This window comes from Mus caroli, unplaced genomic scaffold (genome assembly GCF_978045245.1).
Source record: "Mus caroli unplaced genomic scaffold, Mus_caroli_1 scaffold_3, whole genome shotgun sequence".
Classification (NCBI taxonomy): domain Eukaryota; kingdom Metazoa; phylum Chordata; class Mammalia; order Rodentia; family Muridae; genus Mus; species Mus caroli.
In genome coordinates, this window is record NW_028227258.1 from 83,704,820 (window position 1) to 83,724,700 (window position 19,881).

At 39.6% G+C, this 19,881-nt stretch overlaps 1 long non-coding RNA gene across 17 annotated transcripts in view; it reads left to right on the plus strand.

The window, feature by feature from the left end:
• LOC147005611 (uncharacterized) overlaps nt 1-19,881 on the plus strand; it is a 139,762-nt gene that overhangs the window by 63,194 nt on the left and 56,687 nt on the right. For 9 of the 17 annotated variants that reach the window (XR_015046719.1, XR_015046724.1, XR_015046718.1 and 6 more), the window contains exon 4: nt 4,954-5,059. The exons of the other annotated variants lie outside the window; for them this stretch is intronic. This is a non-coding gene — a long non-coding RNA (uncharacterized LOC147005611). The remainder of the gene's footprint in view (nt 1-4,953; nt 5,060-19,881) is intronic. 17 annotated transcript variants of the gene reach the window in all.

Below are 19,881 nucleotides of genomic sequence, written 5' to 3' on the forward strand. Positions count from 1 at the left end.
TAGTAGAGCTTTAGGTCCGGCATGGTGATTCCACCAGAGGTTCTTTTATCCTTGAGAAGAGTTTTTGCTATCCTAGGTTTTTTGTTATTCCAGATGAATTTGCAGATTGCACTTTCTAAGTCGTTGAAGAATTGATTTGGAATTTTGATGGGGATTGCATTGAATCTGTAGATTGCTTTTGGAAAGATAGCCATTTTTACAATGTTGATCCTGCCAATCCATGAGCATGGGAGACCTTTCCATCTTCTGAGATCTTCTATAATTTCTTTCTTCAGAGACTTGAAGTTTTTATTATACAGATCTTTCACTTCCTTAGTTAGAGTCACGCCAAGATATTTTATATTATTTGTGACTATTGAGAAGGGTGTTGTTTCCCTAATTTCTTTCTCGGCCTGTTTATTCTTTGTGTAGAGAAAGGCCATTGATTTATTTGAGTTAATTTTATATCCAGCTACTTCACCGAAGCTGTTTATCAGGCTTAGGAGTTCTCTGGTGGAATTTTTAGGGTCACTTATATATACTATCATATTATCTGCAAAAAGTGATATTTTGACTTAATATTTTCCAATTTGTATCCCTTTGATCTCCTTTTGTTGTCGAATTGCTCTGGCTAGGACTTCAAGTACAATGTTGAATAGGTATGGAGAAAGTGGACAGCCTTGTCTAGTCCCTGATTTTAGAGGGATTGCTTCAAGCTTCTCACCATTTACTTTGATGTTGGCTACTGGTTTGCTGTAGATTGCTTTTATCATGTTAATTATGGGCCTTGAATTCCTGATCTTTCCAAGACTTTTATCATGAATGGGTGTTGGATCTTGTCAAATGCTTTTTCCACATCTAACGAGATGACCATGTGGTTTTTGTCTTTGAGTTTGTTTATATACTGGATTACGTTGATGGATTTCCGTATATTGAACCATCCCTGCATCCCTGGGATGAAACCTACTTGGTCAGGATGGATGATTGTTTTGATGTGTTCTTGGATTCGGTTAGCAAGAACTTTATTGAGTATTTTTGCAGTCTGGCTAAGGGTTTATCTATCTTGTTGATTTTCTCAAAGAACCAGCTCCTTGATTGGTTGATTCTTTGAATAGTTTTTCTTGTTTCCACTTGGTTGATTTCACCCCTGAGTTTGATTATTTCCTGCCGTCTACTCCTCTTGGGTGAATTTGCTTCCTTTTGTTCTAGTGCTTTTAGGTGTGTTGTCAAGCTGCTAATGTGTGCTCTCTCTAGTTTCCTTTTGGAGGCACTCAGAGCTATGAGTTTTCCTCTTAGAAATGCTTTCATTGCGTCCCATAAGTTTGGGTATGTTGTGGCTTCATTTTCATTGAACTCTAAAAAGTCCTTAATTTCTTTCTTTATTCCTTCCTTGACCAAGGTATCATTGAGAAGAGTGTTGTTCAGTTTCCACCTGAAGGTTGGCTTTCTATTATTTATTTTGTTATTGAAGATCAGCCTTAGTCCATGGTGATCTGATAGGATGCATGGGACAATTTCAATATTTTTGTATCTGTTGAGGCCTGTTTTGTGACCAATTATGTGGTCAATTTTGGAGAAGGTACCATGAGGTGCTGAGAAGAAGGTATATCCTTTTGTTTTAGGATAGAATGTTCTGTAGATATCTGCCAGATCCATTTGATTCATTATTTCTCTTAGTTTCTCTGTGTCCCTGTTTAGTTTCTGTTTCCATGATCTGTCCATTGGTGAAAGTTGTGTGTTGAAGTCTCGCACTATTATTGTATGAGGTGCAATGTGTGCTTTGAGATTTACTAAAGTTTCTTTAATGAATGTGGCTGCCTTTGTATTTGGAGCATAGATATTCAGGATTGATAGTTCCTCTTGGAGGATTTTACCTTTGATGAGTATGAAGTGTCCCTCCCTGTCTTTTTTAATGACTTTGGGTTGGAAGTCAATCTTATCAGATATTAGAATGGCTACTCCAGCTTGTTTCTTCATGCCATTTGCTTGGAAAATTGTTTTCCAGCCTTTCATTCTGAGGTAGTGTCTATCCTTTTCTCTGAGATGAGTTTCCTGTAAGCAGCAAAATGTTGGGTCTTTTTTGTGTAGCCAGTTTGTTAGTCTATGTCTTTTTATCGGGGAGTTGAGTCCATTGATATTAAGAGATATTAAGGAAAAGTAATTGTTGTTTCCTGTTATTTTTGTTGTTAAAGTTGTCATTTTGTTCTTGTGGCTGTCTTCTTTTAGGTTTGTTGAGGGATTACCTTCTTGTTGTTTCTAGGGTGTGGTTCCTGTCCTTGTATTGGTTTTTTTCTGTTATTATCCTTTGAAGGGCTGGATTCGTGGAGAGATAATGTGTGAATTTGGTTTTGTCATGGAATCTTTGGTTTCTCCATCTATGTTAATTGAGAGTTTGGCTGGGTATAGTAGCCTGGGCTGGAATTTGTGTTCTTTTAGTGTCTGTATAACATCCATCCAGGATCTTCTGGCTTTCATAGTCTCTGGTGAAAAACCTGGTGTAATTCTGATAGGCTTGCCTTTATATGTTACTTGGCCTTTTTCTCTTACTGCTTTTAGTATTCTATCTTTATTTAGAGCATTTGTTGTTCTGATTATTATGTGTCGGGAGGTATTTCTTTTCTGGTCCAGTCTATTTGGAGTTCTGTAGGCTTCTTGTATGTTCATGGGCATCTCTTTCTTTAGATTTGGGAAGTTTTCTTCTATAATTTTGTTGAAGATGTTTGCTGGTCCTTTGAGTTGAAAATCTTCATTCTCATCCACTCCTATTATCCGTAGGTTTGGTCTTCTCATTGTGTCCTGTATTTCTTGGATGTTTTGAGTTAGGATCTTTTTGCATTTTACATTTTCCTTGATTGTTGTGCCGATGTTCTCTATGGAATCTTCTGCACCTGAGATTCTCTCTTCCATCTCTTGTATTCTGTTGCTGATGCTGGTATCTATGGTTCCAGATTTCTTTCCTAGGGTTTCTATCTCCAGTGTTGCCTCATTTTGGGTTTTCTTTATTGTGTCTACTTCCCTTTTTAGGTCTAGTATGGTTTTGTTCATTTCCATCATCTGTTTGGATGTGTTTTCCTGTTTTTCTTTAAGGACTTCTACCTGTTTGATTGTGTTATTCTGTTTTTCTTTAAGGACTTCTACCTGTTTGATTGTGTTATCCTGTTTTTCTTTAAGGACTTGTAACTCTTTAGCCATGTTCTCCTGTAATTCTTTAAGTGAGTTATTAAAGTCCTTCTTGATGTCCTCTACCATCATCATGAGATATGCTTTTAGATCCGTGTCTAGCTTTTCCGGTGTGTTGGGGTGACCTGGACTGGGCGAAGTGGGGGTGCTGGGTTCTGATGATGGTGAGTGGTCTTGGTTTCTGTTAGTAAGATTATTATGTTTACCTTTCGCCATCTGGTAATCTCTGGGGTTAGTTGTTATCGTTGTCACTGTTTAAAGATTGGAGCAGAAGCTGTGTTCCACTCACCAGCAGTCTCAAAATCCTGTGGCGGGGGTCGTGGGTAGCTGATGGTACCCTGGTGCTGGTCCAGCTGGAAGAGGCCTGTGGTCCTACTCAGGCCGGTTTTCTGCTTCCCTAACTAATGCAGTCTCTGGTCCCGCGTGCAGTTGGATTGGAGCAGAAGCTGTGTTCCACTCACCAGAAGTCTTAAGATCCTGTGGTGGGTGTTGTGGGTAGCTGGCAAGTGTCAGCCGACCCTGCGCCCCAGCTGCCCCGGTGCTTTTCTGACCGGAAGAGGCTTGTGGCCCTATGTAGGCCGGATTTCTCTCTCCCCAACCAGAGCAGTCTCAGGTCCCGCGTGATTGGACTGGAGCAGAAGCTGTGTTCCACTCACCAGCAGTCCCAAAATCCTGTGGTGGGGGTCGTGGGTAGCTGGCGGGTGTCAGGCAACCCTGCGCTCCAGCTACCCAGGTGCTGATCCAGCCGGATGAGGCCTGTGGCCCTACTCAGGCTGGTTTCTGTTTCCCTAACTAATGCAGTCTCAGGTCCCCCGCACAATTGGATTGGAGCAGAAGCTGTGCTCCACTCACCAGAAGTCTTAAGATCCTGTGGCGGGTGTTGTGGGTAGCTGGCGAGTGTCAGGTAGTGTTTGCTTGCTGGAGGAAGTACAGCTTTGATGTACAAAGCCTGGGAGCAGGCTTCCAGAGTTACAGCTCCATCCCAGTTCCCACTCCCTCTCAGCTTTGTATTTGTAGTTTAGATGTGATATCTCAGCTGCCCATTTGTGCTTCCATGGCACCCTACCATGATTGAATCTTATTCCTCTCAAGCCATAAGCCAAAGTAAACTCTTTGTTGGTTATCGTATTTTATCACAGAAACAGAAAAGTACAAATACAATTATATTGACTCAGCAACAATAGTGAAAACCCAGTATTTCTGAAATAGCCAAGGGAGTCTAGTGTCTCTCTACTCTATGAGCGTTCAGAATCTATGTGTTGGTCTTCTATATTACTTTAAAATCCACAGTGGTTTTGAAGAATATTTTCTTCTTTACAGCAAACTTGTGAGTTTTTCTCACCTTCACTTTTTTTGGTCCTCCTCTCCATCCTCTGCTGGAAAATATCCAGGAGCCAGGCGCACATCCATATGTTAACAGACTATTAATATATTCTTGTTAATATCTCACCAACGTGCCATAATTTTTTCTTTTCTAGTGGGATTTTTAAGTCCTTTGTTACAGTGTTAACTAAAAATGTAACCCTTAAATATTCCGTGGCTTGGTTATGCCATCTGGTGACGGGGAACCAGTCAATTGAAAACTTGTATGTTTGATGTGATTGCATGTTGTGCAAGTATCTAACAAATCACAAATCAGGATAAGCTTTTGTTTCCTTTGATCCCTGATTTTCTTGACTTTCCTCTTACATTATAATATATGTGCCTAGACATTAAAAAAGTTTTATATTAATATGAGGTAAGCTAGTATGTCACTTACATGTTTTCATAGTGAAATGTCTCCTACTCTTTTAGCTAAAAACTACAGGTTCTTCTGTGCACAAGTGAGATGAAGTGACTTTCAGCAGACTTGCTAGGATGATGGAAAAATCACAGAATTTCCAGGAGGGGATGCAGAAAGGTATTTTTTTCTCTCTCTTTGCGCTTGAGAAGTGACAGAATAAAAGAATCCTTGAAAAAGACATGCCGGGTAGTTCTCCCTCCCCCCACCCCTGCCACTCCATTCTCAAGCAAGAAAACAATCTGATGTTGCAAAGAGAAGGCAGCCTTTGTGACTCTGACTTGCAAACTGTGCCAGCCAGGCTATCTTTTTGTTCATTTCTCATACTCTGAGCATCTTGAAGTATCCAAGAATATTGAGACAAAGAAGAGTGGTATGATTTAATATGAAGTATTAGGAAAATATTTATGGTAGCTTAATAAATATCTACTAACTAAAGTACTTTTAGTAATGAAATTATTTATTTACTTTACATCCTGACCAAAGTTTCTCCTCTTTCCTCTCCTCCAAGTTGTATCCACCTTCCACCTCATTTACTCCTCCTCAGTTTCTCTTCACAAATGGGGAGGCCTAGCATGATATCAACCAGCCCTGGCATATCAAGTTGCAGTAAAACTAGGCTCATCCTCTGCTATTGAGGCTACATGAGGCAGCCTAGTTAGAGGAAAGGCTCCCAAAGGCAAGCATCAGAGAGAGCCGTTGATCCTGCTATTAGCAGTTCTACTTGAAGACCAAGCTACACAACTATAACATACATGCTTATGTCAGACCCATGTTGGCTCCTTGGTTAGTGGTTCTTTCTCTGTGAGACCCTATGGGGCCAGCTTAGTTAATTCAGTAGGATTTCTTGTGATATTCTTGACCCCTCCCCCAGGCTCCTACAATTCTTCCTCCCCTTTGTCTGCACGATTCACGAAGCTCTACCTAATGTTCTCTGCATCTGTTTCCATCAGTTGCTGGGAAAGCCTCTTTAACGACGATTATGCTAGACGCCTGTCTGCAAGTATAGCAGAGTATCATTAACAGTGTCAGGACTGGAACCAGTCATACTTGTCATTCTGACTCAAATATGTATTGATCATGCTCTTTTTGAAGGACATTGAGGCTATGTCCAATGACATTACATGAACAGAGTTTTTAATTTGAGACAAGGTTCCACTGTGTTCTGCTTGTGTGCATATAATTTGCTTTGCACACCAGGTTAAACTTGAACTCACACTGATCAACCTGCTTCTCCTCCAAAGTGGTAGGAATGTTGGCATGTGTCACCATGCCTGTTATTTAATGTTTTTGTGGGTTTTTTTTTTTTTTGAATTGGCAAGTGTTGTTATAAATGAGATGTCTCTAATATGTTAGATTTGGTGAGGGGAAAGAACACACTAACAGTGTGGAAATGAACAAATGAGAAAGCCCAGTTCTGACACCTCAAGCTGGACCAGTCATTGGTTGGCCCTCCCTTTTCACTCCTTTTTTTACCCCTGCACATCTTGTATGGACAAATTGTACGTCGAAGATTTTGTGGCTGGTTTCCCATCCAAAACCCTCTATTGGACATCTTGTCTGATTACTGGAAATGGCAGGTTCAGGCTCCATATTCCCCATTACTAGGAGTCTGAGCTAGGGTTGCTCTCATAGATTCCTGGGATTTTCCATTGCCCTAGGTTTCTAGCTAGTCCCAGAGATACCCCTCCCCCCATTCCAGTTTTCTCTCCCAGCAAAGTTCTAAGTTGGCATGACTGTGACAATGTGACCATTTGGTGGACTCTCTGCATCCTGCCTTATGTTTTCTGAACAATGCCCATGTGGTCTCTTCATTTATTTCAAGTTTTCATTGACACATTTCAGGCTGGCCATATTTCCCTGCATATCCACTGAGAAATGTAACAGACTGACAGGCTTCACACATCTTTGTTCATTTCCACATTGTTAGTGTGTTCTTTCCCCTCACCAAATCTAACATATTAGAGACATCTCATTTATAACACTTGCCAATTAAAAAAAAACCCCAAAACAAAACAAAACAAAACAAAAAAACCAAAAACATTAAATAACAGGCATGGTGACACATGCCAACATTCCTACCACTTTGGAGGAGAAGCAGATTGATCAGTGTGAGTTCAAGGTTAACCTGGTGTGCAAAGCAAATTATATGCACACAAGCAGTACACACTGGAACCTTGTCTCAAATTAAAAACTCTGTTCATGTAATGTCATTGGACATAGCTTCAATGTCCTTCAAAAAGAGCATGATCAATACATATTTGAGTCAGAATGACAAGTAATAAATGTGATAATGATAATGAGTCTTAACAAAAATTAGCATGTTAATCATATTCAGATGCACGCATTTTTATACTGAATTGACAGCATTATAAAAATTACAATAAATAGCTCCAGTTTTATTTTTTCATTCAGCCTTAAGTTTTATTCCACACACCCACTTAAACATAGTGAGGAACACCTTATTTGGGTCAATCCCAGTGCTCCATCCCTAGGTAAGACATTCTGGGGTAAGGATTAGTGTGGTTTTTTAGAATTGAAAGAGTGAGTACAGATGGTTTTTGGCCATGTTCAGGCATGGCCAAGTATTAGTTTCCTCACTGAAACTTCAACATTAACTCCTAAAGATCACGCTGAATCAGCTTCTGGGTCTGTCATCTATTCTACTTACACTGTGATGACATCTTTGCTTCTTCCAGGCTTTATAGGGCAGCACAGACTCATTTCGTAAATTTCACGCCTTGTTAGTGACACTTGATCCAGATAATGTATAAGCATGGTTGAGTCTAGCCATCTGTCTTGTAAAGAGTCATCCGGGCAGACAAGTTGTCCTTTTTCTTCCCCGGGTCTCATATAATGGCCACCAACATGGTTGTCTCGCTGGGACAGGCTTCTGAACCCTGCAGGACTCATATTCATTTGTGCCATCATTAATTTTTTTTTTGTTTAGTTTAAAACTTAAAAGTATATTTATTGTTAAGATATTAATAAAATAGGTTTTTTTGATATGGATGTAAGCCAGTGATCAACTTTTTTTTTTTTATTACATCTTTTCCTCAATTACATTTCCAATGCTATCCCAAAAGTCTCCCATACCCTCCCCCCTACTTCCCTACCCACCCATTCCCATTTTTTTGGCCCTAGCGTTACCCTGTACTGGGGCATATAAAGTTTGCATGTCCAATGGGCCTCTCTTTCCAGTGATGGCCGACTAGGCCATCTTTTGATACATATGCAGCTAGAGTCAAGAGCTCCGGGCTACTGGTTAGTTCATAATGTTGTTCCACCCATAGAGTTGCGGATCCCTTCAGCTCCTTGGGTACTTTCTCCAGCTCCTTCATTGGGGGCCCTGTGATCCATTCACTAGCTGACTGTAAGCATCCACTTCTGTGTTTGCCAGGCCCCAGCATAGTCTCACAAGAGACAGCTATATCTGGGTCCTTTCAGCAAAATCTTGCTAGTGAACCATCATTAATTTTTAAGTGTAATTTTTCTTCCCTGAGTCCTTTCAAGTATAAAGCTCAGAAGGATATAGGCAGTCCCCCTTTCTAGACTCCTGCTTCCTCCTTTCCTTCTCTTAAGGAAATCAGCAAAACAGAGGATGGGATTTTTGGTTAGGAAGTGTGTTGAAAAGGGAAGGAGAGAGGAGAATCACCTTGCACAGATGCATGTTTCAGAATTGTTACATTGTTGTACGAACTGTAACAATGCTTATTAAAATAACCATTTGGCATATGAAATCATAGACATAAAACATCTTAATTTTAAGTGAGTGAGGAGAAGTCTTTTAAAAAGACAATGTCCTGGAACTTAAGTTCACAAACAGAGGATCATGGAGTCTCCTGCACAGATTTTCAATCCCTAGAAACCTGCGGAAGGGCAATGCAAACTCACTGGGCTTTTGACCTCTCTTCAGCAACAAAGCTTTTCAGGGGCTCTCCAGATGAATCTTTAGAGGAAAAGTTTGCTTATGCCCTAGGGCTGGCCTTTTGTGAATAGGTCATGTGGGCATTGTAAAGAAAAGTGGAGTACAGTTCCTAAGTCCTGACAGGGTGAAAGGAATAAACAGATCTCTTGATGGAGGGTAAGGAGTTGGTGCCAGTATGTTAAAAACAAAGATATTGCTGAAGGAAGCTCTGTGCAAATTCAAGCTGCTATTCTGCTCATGTTACTTTGGAAGATGATATGCACAAAACATGCCGTGGGAACTCAAATAAAGTTAGTTTTGTTGTGTTTCCTAGGAGAGATCATTGTTTTGATTAATTATAAAAATGGCACTCCTATTAGCATTAGCTCTTCTCTCATGGCTGGTGGGGAGAAGCAGACAACTGTGGTGACGTTTGCTTTTCTTCACTTGATTGAACTCATTCTTATGTTTTCTATGGCATTCTATTTGTAATTGGAGTTAAAAAAAAAAAAAGATCCTGGTGCCAAGGACTGAGCAGAGAGCAGAACTGGAAGGCCTTTGGTGACACAGCAGTGGCTGTCAGCATTTTGGGAGTTGTCAATAGATATGCAGAAGCAGATGAGTGATAAAACCTTCTGCAAGCTGTTTGTGGTAAGACCCTCAATATAGAAGAATGCCTTTGAAAATGCGGTGAAGACTGGCCTTCTTTCTTTGAGGAAGTGAAGATATAGCTCAAATGCTCTTGGGTCTTGTGGTAAGTGTCCTTTCTGCATGCTTGGAGTGTAAGAACATTGAATCACTTAACCAACACTGAAGGAGCAGAGATACTTTTAATTTTCTTAATTGTATCAAGAGACATCATATGCTTCTTGTAGCAATTCTTTCAAAGGACATCGTGATGTCTTTTGATGAGGCATTAATGGCCATATTGAGAACCCTACAGCTATTCTAATGGAAGTCTGTGGGGTCTTAAACTGACACAAGATTATTTAATGATAACTAAAATGTGAGCTAACCAGACTTGTTATGAGTTACTTTAGTAAAGAATAGTCTGGAATCACTCTGAATTTGGTGAATGTGAACAATGGTGCATATTGCTATCATCTCATATCAGATGTGCATTAAAAGTAAATGTGTGTGTGTCTGTGTGTGTGTGTAAGTGTGTGTAGTAGGGATTGCGGTTTTTTGTGGAATGCATAATTACAAATACATGATAAGTTATTTCTCTGCCAGTAAAGTAAGCCAATTCAAGCCGTGTGTGTGTGTGTGTGTGTGTGTGTGTGTGTGTGTGTGTGTGTGTGTGTAGGTTTATTGGGGAGCTGCTCTAAAGTGGGCAAGCTCCCTATCCCCAAGGAAGAAGGCCAGGGAAATTGCCATGGGAAGGGAAAGAGAAGAAGAGAAGAGAGTAGGAAGAGAGAGAGAAAGAAACAGTGTTGTAGACGCCTGACTTGCCAGCAAGAAAGATGCCACAACAGGATCCTTCTGCAACACATTTATTGGGAGAGCATTTACTGGGAATGCGAAAGACCCCGAGCCCCAGAACTGGTGCTGCTTATATAGGCCTAGGAGAGGCATGTCTATACCTGATTGGTTATGCTTTCAGTACCTCATTAACATGCCTCAGGCCAGGCAGTGACTCGGCAAAAAACTCTTTTGCACATGCGCACATTGGTTGTTTACCCAAACTTATGGGTGGTGGCCAGCAGTAGCCAGCAGTAGCCAGCGCCATCTTGTAATGGCATATGTGGCTTCCCACAGTGTGTGTACAGAGAGAGAACGAGAGAGAGAGAGAGAGAGAGAGAGAGAGAGAGAGAGAGAGAGAGAGAGAGAGAGAGTTAAAACACTGGATTATATAGGAAAGAGCCTCTGGGGGGAAGGTCAGTGCAGCCCCTGGGCTGGAAAATTCAGGGTTGGGTGTAGTATATGGCAGGTAGAGCCTTAGGGATGCTGGGAGAACTTGGAGACCAAGTCTGCTTTTGTATGTAAAATATGTCTTTTATCCCAGGTTCTGAAACCAAACACCAGATACCTCAGGTAGAAGTATATATTATGATGCCCACAGAATGGACCAGAAGACCAAGATAACGCTTTGTGCTAAAGAATGATTTGCTATTAATAAATCTCCAAGTGACAGTTAGGAAAAACACTCTGTATATGGCCATCAAAGCACTGATAGGAGAGAGATGAAACACAGGCCCAAGAACCTTTAAAGCTGAGGTTCTCTGCTCGGTATAGAGATCCTATCAAGGAACAGATGAAACTATTTTTTTCACATTCAAGCTCCATGGATGGCACTCAGTGCCTGTGGGATTCTCATGTTTGGGGTCAGCACACTGAAGAGAATTCATGAGTGGGGTGAATAGTTGGAACCTAACAGGAGGATTATGCAAGGAGTGATAGGGAAGTCAGTTTGTCTCTGAAGCCAGGATAAGTGAGGCTTACAGAGTAGCATAAGGCAGAACATGAATGTGGTATTGTGTTCTGACAGTGCCTCTTTCCTAAGAGGTTTAGGCAGGGGAATCACTTGAACTCAGAAGTTGAAGGCCAACCTGGGACATATAGGGTCCCAGACTCTGTTCCTTGGAGGAAAGGCTAGGGATTATCCAATATTTAAGTTTTAGAGAATGTTGAACTCTGAGGATGAACTTACTTGTTTTTGCATTGATTTTAGTGTGTGCCTGGGCTGTATATTAATCTTCTGTCCTGTGTCAGTCCTCCTTCACCCTCTGCGAAATACTTGTATAATTGTTTTTTCAATGCAACTAAAACTTCAGGGCTTTCTTTGACTGAAGAATGGTATCCTTATACTTAACTTCTTGATACTCCATTCCAATGAGAAGTTAAGAAAACTAATTCTAAGCAAAAATTAAATTGGGTGTTAATTAGAATCCACTCCCTAAAAGGCAAAACACCACTCCCCCAAAACTCACCACTTGCCATCATTACTCTTTCCAGTTCATCTCTAAAATGCAGAAGTAGAATGTGGTAAGCACACGGGAACATGGTGCACACGTCAGATATCCCTGTGTTCTTATATGAAATGTACTCCTTGAATCCCAGAGATTTCTTCAGCCTCCCGGTGTTTGCTTTAGCTCTCTGTGTGTGGATGCTGTGTCGCTATATGAACTTCTTCCCCAGTCCACCTCACCCTGCCTCTCAACACACTGCACCCTTGTGGAAACTGCCTCTAGGGATTGGAACTCTGAAGTGTCAGCAAGCAAACAGTAAATGCTCTTCATAAATCTCTAAGTCAAGCCCGAGGCAAACTCACACAGAACACAAAAAGATGAATTTTATTTTAAATCATAACAGGGATCAGAAGATAGAACTTGGGATTCGGGGATGATTAAATAGAGGATTCAGTGAAGAGGTTTCACCTCTCTGGAAAATGTAAGGCAAACAGTCCTGTGGCTAACCTGAAACTCTGATGCATTTGCCAAAATAAAATAACAGAGCTGATCATGTACGGCTTTAAGGGGCAACTTGACTGAACAGTCTAGTCGGACACGCAGACAAGACAACTTGGAGTTTAGTGATGAGGTTTTCTGTCTGTCTGTTTGTTTGTTTTTAAGATGAGTTTTAATTTTTTTTTCTTAAATTCCAGAATTAGTAAGGATTCTAAAGCCAGAATTCTTACTAATTCTGGCCTTCAGATTATTATTTCTACCATTTACTTTATAATATGCACAATCACTTTGGTGTACAATATTGAAAACCAGTTTACTATAGACAATCTGTTTCAAAGTCTTAAGGGGTAAATTCAGAAAATGAATGCTATGAAGAGCCACATGATATATTCTATGAGAGGCCAGGAAATCTTAGTGCACAGACAGCTGCCTTATGCCAGTCTCTTTCTTGATCTTATCTGCTCCTCCAACCTTCCTGAAAGGTTCATTAGAACAAGCAACAACTAGTAAAAGCATTAATTAATCTTTACTCCCACATTCATAGCCTTGTGCACAGTTTTATGGTTGAAGCCTGGGCCCACCCACTCGTTCTGGAGATGTGTCTTTACTGAGCATCTATTCTTGAAGTAAGAAGTAGTACACATTGCTGAAAGAACCCATACACAAAACTACAGTTCTTTACATTCTAACTCTCCCCTTTCACATTTCAATGATATGCCTTTTTGTGTGCTGAGGAGAGAAAGTCGGCAGTGTCTAGATCTATATAGAGCAGAGAGGCAATGCGTGCTGAGTGCCAGCTTGCAGACTAGCTCAGGGACAGCTGCTTTGGATTTATAAATGATATGCTGGAAAAAGGTATGAACAGGGCACTAGGAAACACTGTGCTTAGTAACATTCCTGCTTTTCTTCTCATGAGTTAACTTCTTCATCTTGCTGGCAAGAGAGAGAGAGAGAGAGAGAGAGAGAGAGAGAGAGAGACTTGCTTCCTCCCACTCCCTACTGAGATTTGTGGTTGAAATTTAATTACAAATATCAAAAGAAATTCTGGATTTCAAAGATATTTGGCATCTAATGGGCTGCAGATATATGTGTAGCTCTTGCCTGAATTGGTTAAGTAACAAAATCACAGCGATTAGAGTGTACTTGCCCATTAATTATTAATAAAATCATCAGGATGGAGGCAATGTAACAGAACTATGAAAAAAATGTCTTGGCTATTTAGAAAAGGAGTTTTTGTCTGATTTTTGAATAAATGAATTGTTTTTAATCTTTTCCATATACTTCATTAGCGTTATGAATTGGATGAACAAGTTAGCAGACTAGCTTTGGAAGTCACTGTGTTTTGAAGGTTGAAAAGAAGTTTACTTTCAAACCTTTGACTCTTGGATGTGATGAGGCCCCTTCCTTCAGTGTTGATTCAGGTGGGATTTTGTTTAGTTCTGAATTTATTGTTGTTCACATCTAAGGAAGTAGCTAATTGCTGCTTCTCCAAATCTCAGCAAAACTGCCTGTCTAGACAGTAAGGTGCTGGCATCCTTATGCTTACTGAGATACTGTGAGCTTAATGGCCAGATGGGAAATTTTTGAGGCAGTGGCCAGGAAATCAAGATCACAGTGGTAAACGTCAAAGCAGCATGCATCATTGAAGTGCGGGTCTGGAACAGAAAAAGCAGCAGTGTCAGTCAGTAAAGGAGGCTTTCCTTTCAAAGCTTGTTTGACAGTGAGATTCTTGGCTTCTCTGAAGTGGGACAATTTATGATGATATTATTTATCATTAGCCTTCTTAATATCATATACTTGCATATGAAATGTTGCACATCACCCAGACTGGTCATATTTTGTTATGTATTTTTAACAGTAATCATTAGGAATCTGTATTTAGCCTAATAATATTAGTGTAAGGTGTGATGAATTCAAAAGTTAACATGTAACCAACAAATGATTTTCCTCTTCGCATTTTAGTTAGTTTGCTATCACTTGATACTTAAAAATTTCACATTGAAGTGTGTGATGTTTGACGGAGGTGGTGGTTGCAATAAAAGTATGCTGTGTAATCAGCAAAGAGCACTGATCTTGACCTACATATGTTACTTTTAGCCCTTTTATTCTCCCATATCCCATTTTAAGAAATCTTGGCTCAGCCTTCAACATACGTACAAAAGCCAATCATTTCTTTGACTGGTTTAGTTGTGTGTTATTCCACCCCTTGCATAGATAGTATAAGGAATTCCTACTTCCTTACTTGTCTTCATTATCCTTTGACCACCATTGCCTTCAACCAGAATGTACAGATCATCCAGATCTTGACTTCTCTTTTGTCCTTTCATCCTACTTGTCTCTCAGAGACATTAACAAAATAATATCACTACAGTCATAGGTTTACCTAGAACTTTTAAAGTTCTGGTTTGTGTTATAAAGTCAAGGATACATTATTAGGTAAATTCACAACTAATTTTCCTACTGTATTATCATTATTAATGATCTATACTTCTAGTAGTGTTCTTTCATTTATTAACCTATTTTTAAAAATATAGTCAAACCAGCTTCCACTGGATTAGCATTTATGTAATATACCTGTTTGTAAGAAGGAAAATTCTTTTTGGCTATTTCAAGCAAGATGTTTATACTAGCATAAATAATTGTGAATAGTTTTAGTGAAAACACAGGAAGGAATACTGAAGTTAGCCTGTGTTAGTAACTGTAGGAACCATCACTGTCCTTATCCTAGGAGAGCAAAGGACTTGATATTCAAAGGAGAGTCCTATGGATGTGACACTCTGACACTGGGAAAGAGGGCACCACTCAAACAACTAGAAATGCCCCATGGGATTGTTGCTCAGACCTCTAAAGATCCAGCTTCTCCTAGTTCCCAAGTGAGCCACTGAGGGACACATGAGGCTGGTTCAGAGAGAGGTGATAGAGGTGGATGGACTTGTCTGCTCAACTTGGGCCATTGAGAATAACTACAGCAAGATAGGAAGTTAGCCCTTCCTCCCCTCTCTACTGTTCTTATTGTAAAAAGTCACCGGATTCTATGTGCTAGTCTGAAAACCTAGTTTCCCAAGTCTCGTCTTGGGATCACAGAGCACAATATCAGAATTTGGAGAACTCAGATCCAAAAGATAAATAACCACATAAATGAGAGGGAGTAAAGAAACAAGTAATGTGGTCAGCACCAGAGCAAGGGTTACGGATTGAGTTCTGAGGCATATGAAGCAAGCAAGAGTTAGCCTTTCCTTTCCTTCATTAGAAGGAGATTATGCTATTTGAAGAGTCTAGCATGGTAGCTACATTTCTAGCCCAGGGATAGATTCTACCTTCTGAATGGACACATCCCTGATTACTGAAGGTATTTCTTATCTTTTCATATATGGCTTCATTTTATTGCATTGATGTCTCATGCCATCATTTCCCTTACAGGGAATAACTGCATCAACAGTGCTGTCCAAGATATGATCAATGGTGTCAAAGGCCAGAGTATACCCTGGGAGCTATTTTCCCTATGTCCACTGAATTTACTAGTTCCTAAATGTCAGTAAAGTGACAGAAATGATAAGTGCTACTTAGGTTGAATTGAGGGTGAGATTTTCACTAGTTTGCAAGTTTGAGAAAGGTCACAGAAAATAATTTTTCATATGCTCAGTAACATTTGGGTGGGATTTGGCTATTTAAGAAGGCTGGCCTTTGAGATCAGACAGAACATGGGAATGAGTGGAAATGTGCCGAGGTATATGATGGGGTAAAGGCAGTGGAGTTTAAAAGACTTTGGAGCAGATGGAGTGGGGCATGTTGGGTGAGCATGTGATGATCTTTAAGCTGCTTTTGAGAAAAGTGAGTAGAGCCAGCTGATGTAATTTATAGTTATTTACAGAGAGAAGTAGAAGCGAAGCTGTAGGACACCTGGGAGAAGAGAGCATATGGTGTGGTGGGTTGGCTTCAATATGCACACATATTTTGAAAAGCATAAGCTGTTTTATTTGATATCAATTTCTTTATTTAACAAATTTATTCATTCTTCACACTAGATTAATATGCCGTTTTTTAAGAAGCAGTTGATATGATTTCTACTGAGTTAAGAATAAGAGTGTCCCTTCTTTTGGAAGTTGTTTCCATAAGATAAGGTGTCAAACAGGTGGCACATCCTGGAGAAGTGTGATTCTATAAATCCAAGATCACAACTGTCCAGTGTCTTAAACCAACCAAACATAGGAAAGTACAGAGTAGATAGTGCATAGATGAAAGCCACATTTTAAAAGTAACAATTGGATGTGACCTACTGGTGCCTTTGGCGTATTAAAGAAAATCATTTTGCCTAGCTGTGGAACCAGAAGTTAATCAGATCTGAACTTGCCCTGCCCTCCCACTCCTGCTTGGCTTCCTGGAGTTAGGGCTGCACAATTTTCAGTCTTTTCAAGCAGTTCCATACAGTGTAAGGGATCTAGGAATCCTTAAGACCAATGTGTCACACAATGTCAACAATCTCAATCAAGTCAATTTACTATGCATGTGTGTTTGAGGAGTACTGGGGATCCAACCTGGAGCATCCTGAATGCCAGTCTCTCACTGTACTACTGAGCTATAGTCCTATATCCTAGCCCCATTCATCTGTTTTAGCCTCTGTTCCTCATATGAAATAACAAATAATTGAAGGTTTTTTTTTTTTTTTTTTTTTTTTGCCATTTCCAATAAACAACTGATGGTTTGTATAGAAACTTTTCTCTAGGATACGGACTTTGTCTAAGCTTTGGCTGGCTTCACTGGAAGATGACCAGAGCATGATTCAAGACTACCTTACCATCAGTGAAGTATTTATAGGACTGGATGCAAACAGCTAAAATTGGTGAATCTGTATTCACTTCTGAGATCACCTAAGGGAGAATGCTGGCTCTACAAAATGTCAACACAAGACCCCTGTAACTGGATATTATCTCTGAAGAAGTACAATCTGTCTAGTGAGTTTTCAACCACTGCTTATATTTCTATCTTGGACATTCAGGGTGTTAGTGACATACATGGGTTCATACACGGGTACTTGACTTATAAGCTAGAGGGTAGGAACATACAAGTCGTGTGCCTAGTTTTAGCTCCTACGGTTGTCACCTTGGCATCTGGAAATGCAGACTTGTTACTTTCAAGCTGTTACTAACTTTGCAGCTGGCTGTGTTATTTATATGAGATGACAAGACAGACTCTTCAGGACTGAAGGCTTTAATAAATTTATCAATTTACCAACTGTCTCGGGCTAAACTCTCTATGGAGAGTGGTGTTATTAATCCTCTTTTAGATAATTGATTTGTATGAGGATTTATTTTGTGTATCAGGGCAGAGTAATTCATGTTTAGTAGAGGAGCTTGGCAAGGTGGGAGAGCATGGGGCTTTAAAACAGAGACAAAGGTCCACATTTCAGTTCCACTGGGTCTGGAATGCATAGCTTGCAGAGAGAAATGCAGTAGTACCCTAAGAAAGATGTTTTTCCTATTGGAAACTTGAGCATAATAATTACTCAAACATTGTGTTGCAGTCAAACATAGTAAGACACACACCAAGATTGTTGGCATGCAGCAGACACTAATATAACAATTATTTGATACAATAGTTTTCTTCTATCTTCTGAAAACTTAGATTTTTTTCCCCTCAACTTTTTGATTCCCTCAAATCATGGAAAAATAGAGGATGTCAATGTTGGGAGTTATCAATTTCTGCATTTTTCCTTTCATTTTTTCTCACATTCAAACTCCTTTCCCTAGAGAATTGAACATCAGAAATAAACTATAGGACAGTTATAAAATTCCACTGGCATTTAATTCCATGCATATGTTTTCTGCAGTCTTGTGCTGGAAGCTATGCGCATGATCAAAAGAGAATACCCCATAACTCCTATATTGTAGCTCAGGAGTACAGCACAGGTATCATATCTTTGCACAGATGCACAACAAACAAGTCCCCTCCCCATAGCGTTCTGCACATAGGCTGATGTTCAGGTACATGATTAAGTAATCACATCAAGGAACACTGAGCATTCTGAGACTGAGAACAAATTGGAGAGACTGTTAGCTTCCTGATCAAATACCAAAGACATGAGATGTTCAGTCTATAATATTAAATTGCCAAGTTTTAAAGTATTCAAGCTAAGTCATGTATTAATATTTTGCAAGAACGTTTATCTATTGTAAGATGATTCTCCGGGCATTTGTTTTTGCTATTTTTTTAACATGCAAAGAATTATGAGGTGAAGGAATAGGACATAATGTTATTAATACAGAAAGAGAATAGACATCCTTGTATAAGAAAAGATGAATCATACATTATTGAGTGAGGGAGCTGGAAAAGGAGCTGAGAAATGAAAAAGACACTAAAGTCACCTACTATTAAAGCTACAGAAGAGTGGGAAAGCCTTTTTCAGTAGAATAAATCATAACAGGTACCTTTAAAAATAACGATGGCTATTAATTTCAACTCAGAGACCTTTAAGTTAATTACTTAAATCATTGCCACTTTCTTCCATACCCTCTTTTTTTTTCTGAAATTGCTACTGCATTCATTAAAAACATGCCAGAGTCACACAAAGTGGCTGTCAGTCATCACAACTTAGACATGGTGACCTATAACTTCAAGACAGAAGAGGTTCTGAGCAAGAAAGATCAGAATTGGAGAACACATTGCCAGCTGGCTTGGAAACTCTGGGATTGCTGGGCATCTCACTGAGAAACCGAATTAATGTGGTTAGCATACAAGAAGCCCTGGGTTTTGTGCCCAGCATTGAAACACATCTGAAGTGGACATATGCTTACCAGGCAGCCCTGATCAGCAACATGAGCACACAAACTAAGTGTGTGCACAAGTCAAAAAAGCAAAACACCAAACAGGTTCCAGGTTGAGTCAATCCTAGCTTTAAATTCCATTTCTGTCTTTTCATAGGTTTGTGATCCTTGCCAGGTGGTGGCTTATCTTTAAGGCTCACTTTAATTTTTTGGACTTTGTCAGTGTTTGCCTGTTAAATGAAATTGGGCATAAAGCATTGGAAGATGTTAGGTGATCTGTTTGAGCTGTTTCTTATTTTCTTTCCCTAGGATCATACTGAGGAGGTGGTTGGCAAATATTTTAGACAGAAAATTGAATATAAAACTCTTACAATGTGTGAGAACAAATGTCAGAAGTATAGAATATATATATGAATAATAACAAATGTTTAATATACATATAAATATAATTAATAGTAACAACAAAGGCAATAAAAAATACAAAGTCTGATACATGGAAGGAATCAATCACCATTGTTTGCTGTTTTCCTTCATCCATAAAAATGGAGATAGTATTAGATGGCCTTCAAGAACTTTTCTTAGCTCTTAAAATCTGACAATTTAATAGATTCTGTTTCTTCGCATAAGACAGCTGACTTTTGTGTGCACTTTCCTATAGAAGTACTTTGTTTCAACAGAACATTTTGTCTGGTTGTGCATCAAAAGGGGGATATAGATGCTTCTACAAGCATCTGATTTTTATATTTAATAAAGAAAAATATCTCTTTAAATCAAGAGCTCAGTTGAGAGAAAATGAACAGAGAATGTTGCGTGTAATTTTGAAAACCATGCTACGGCCTTTCCTGGGAGCTGTGACCCTGGTGCTGC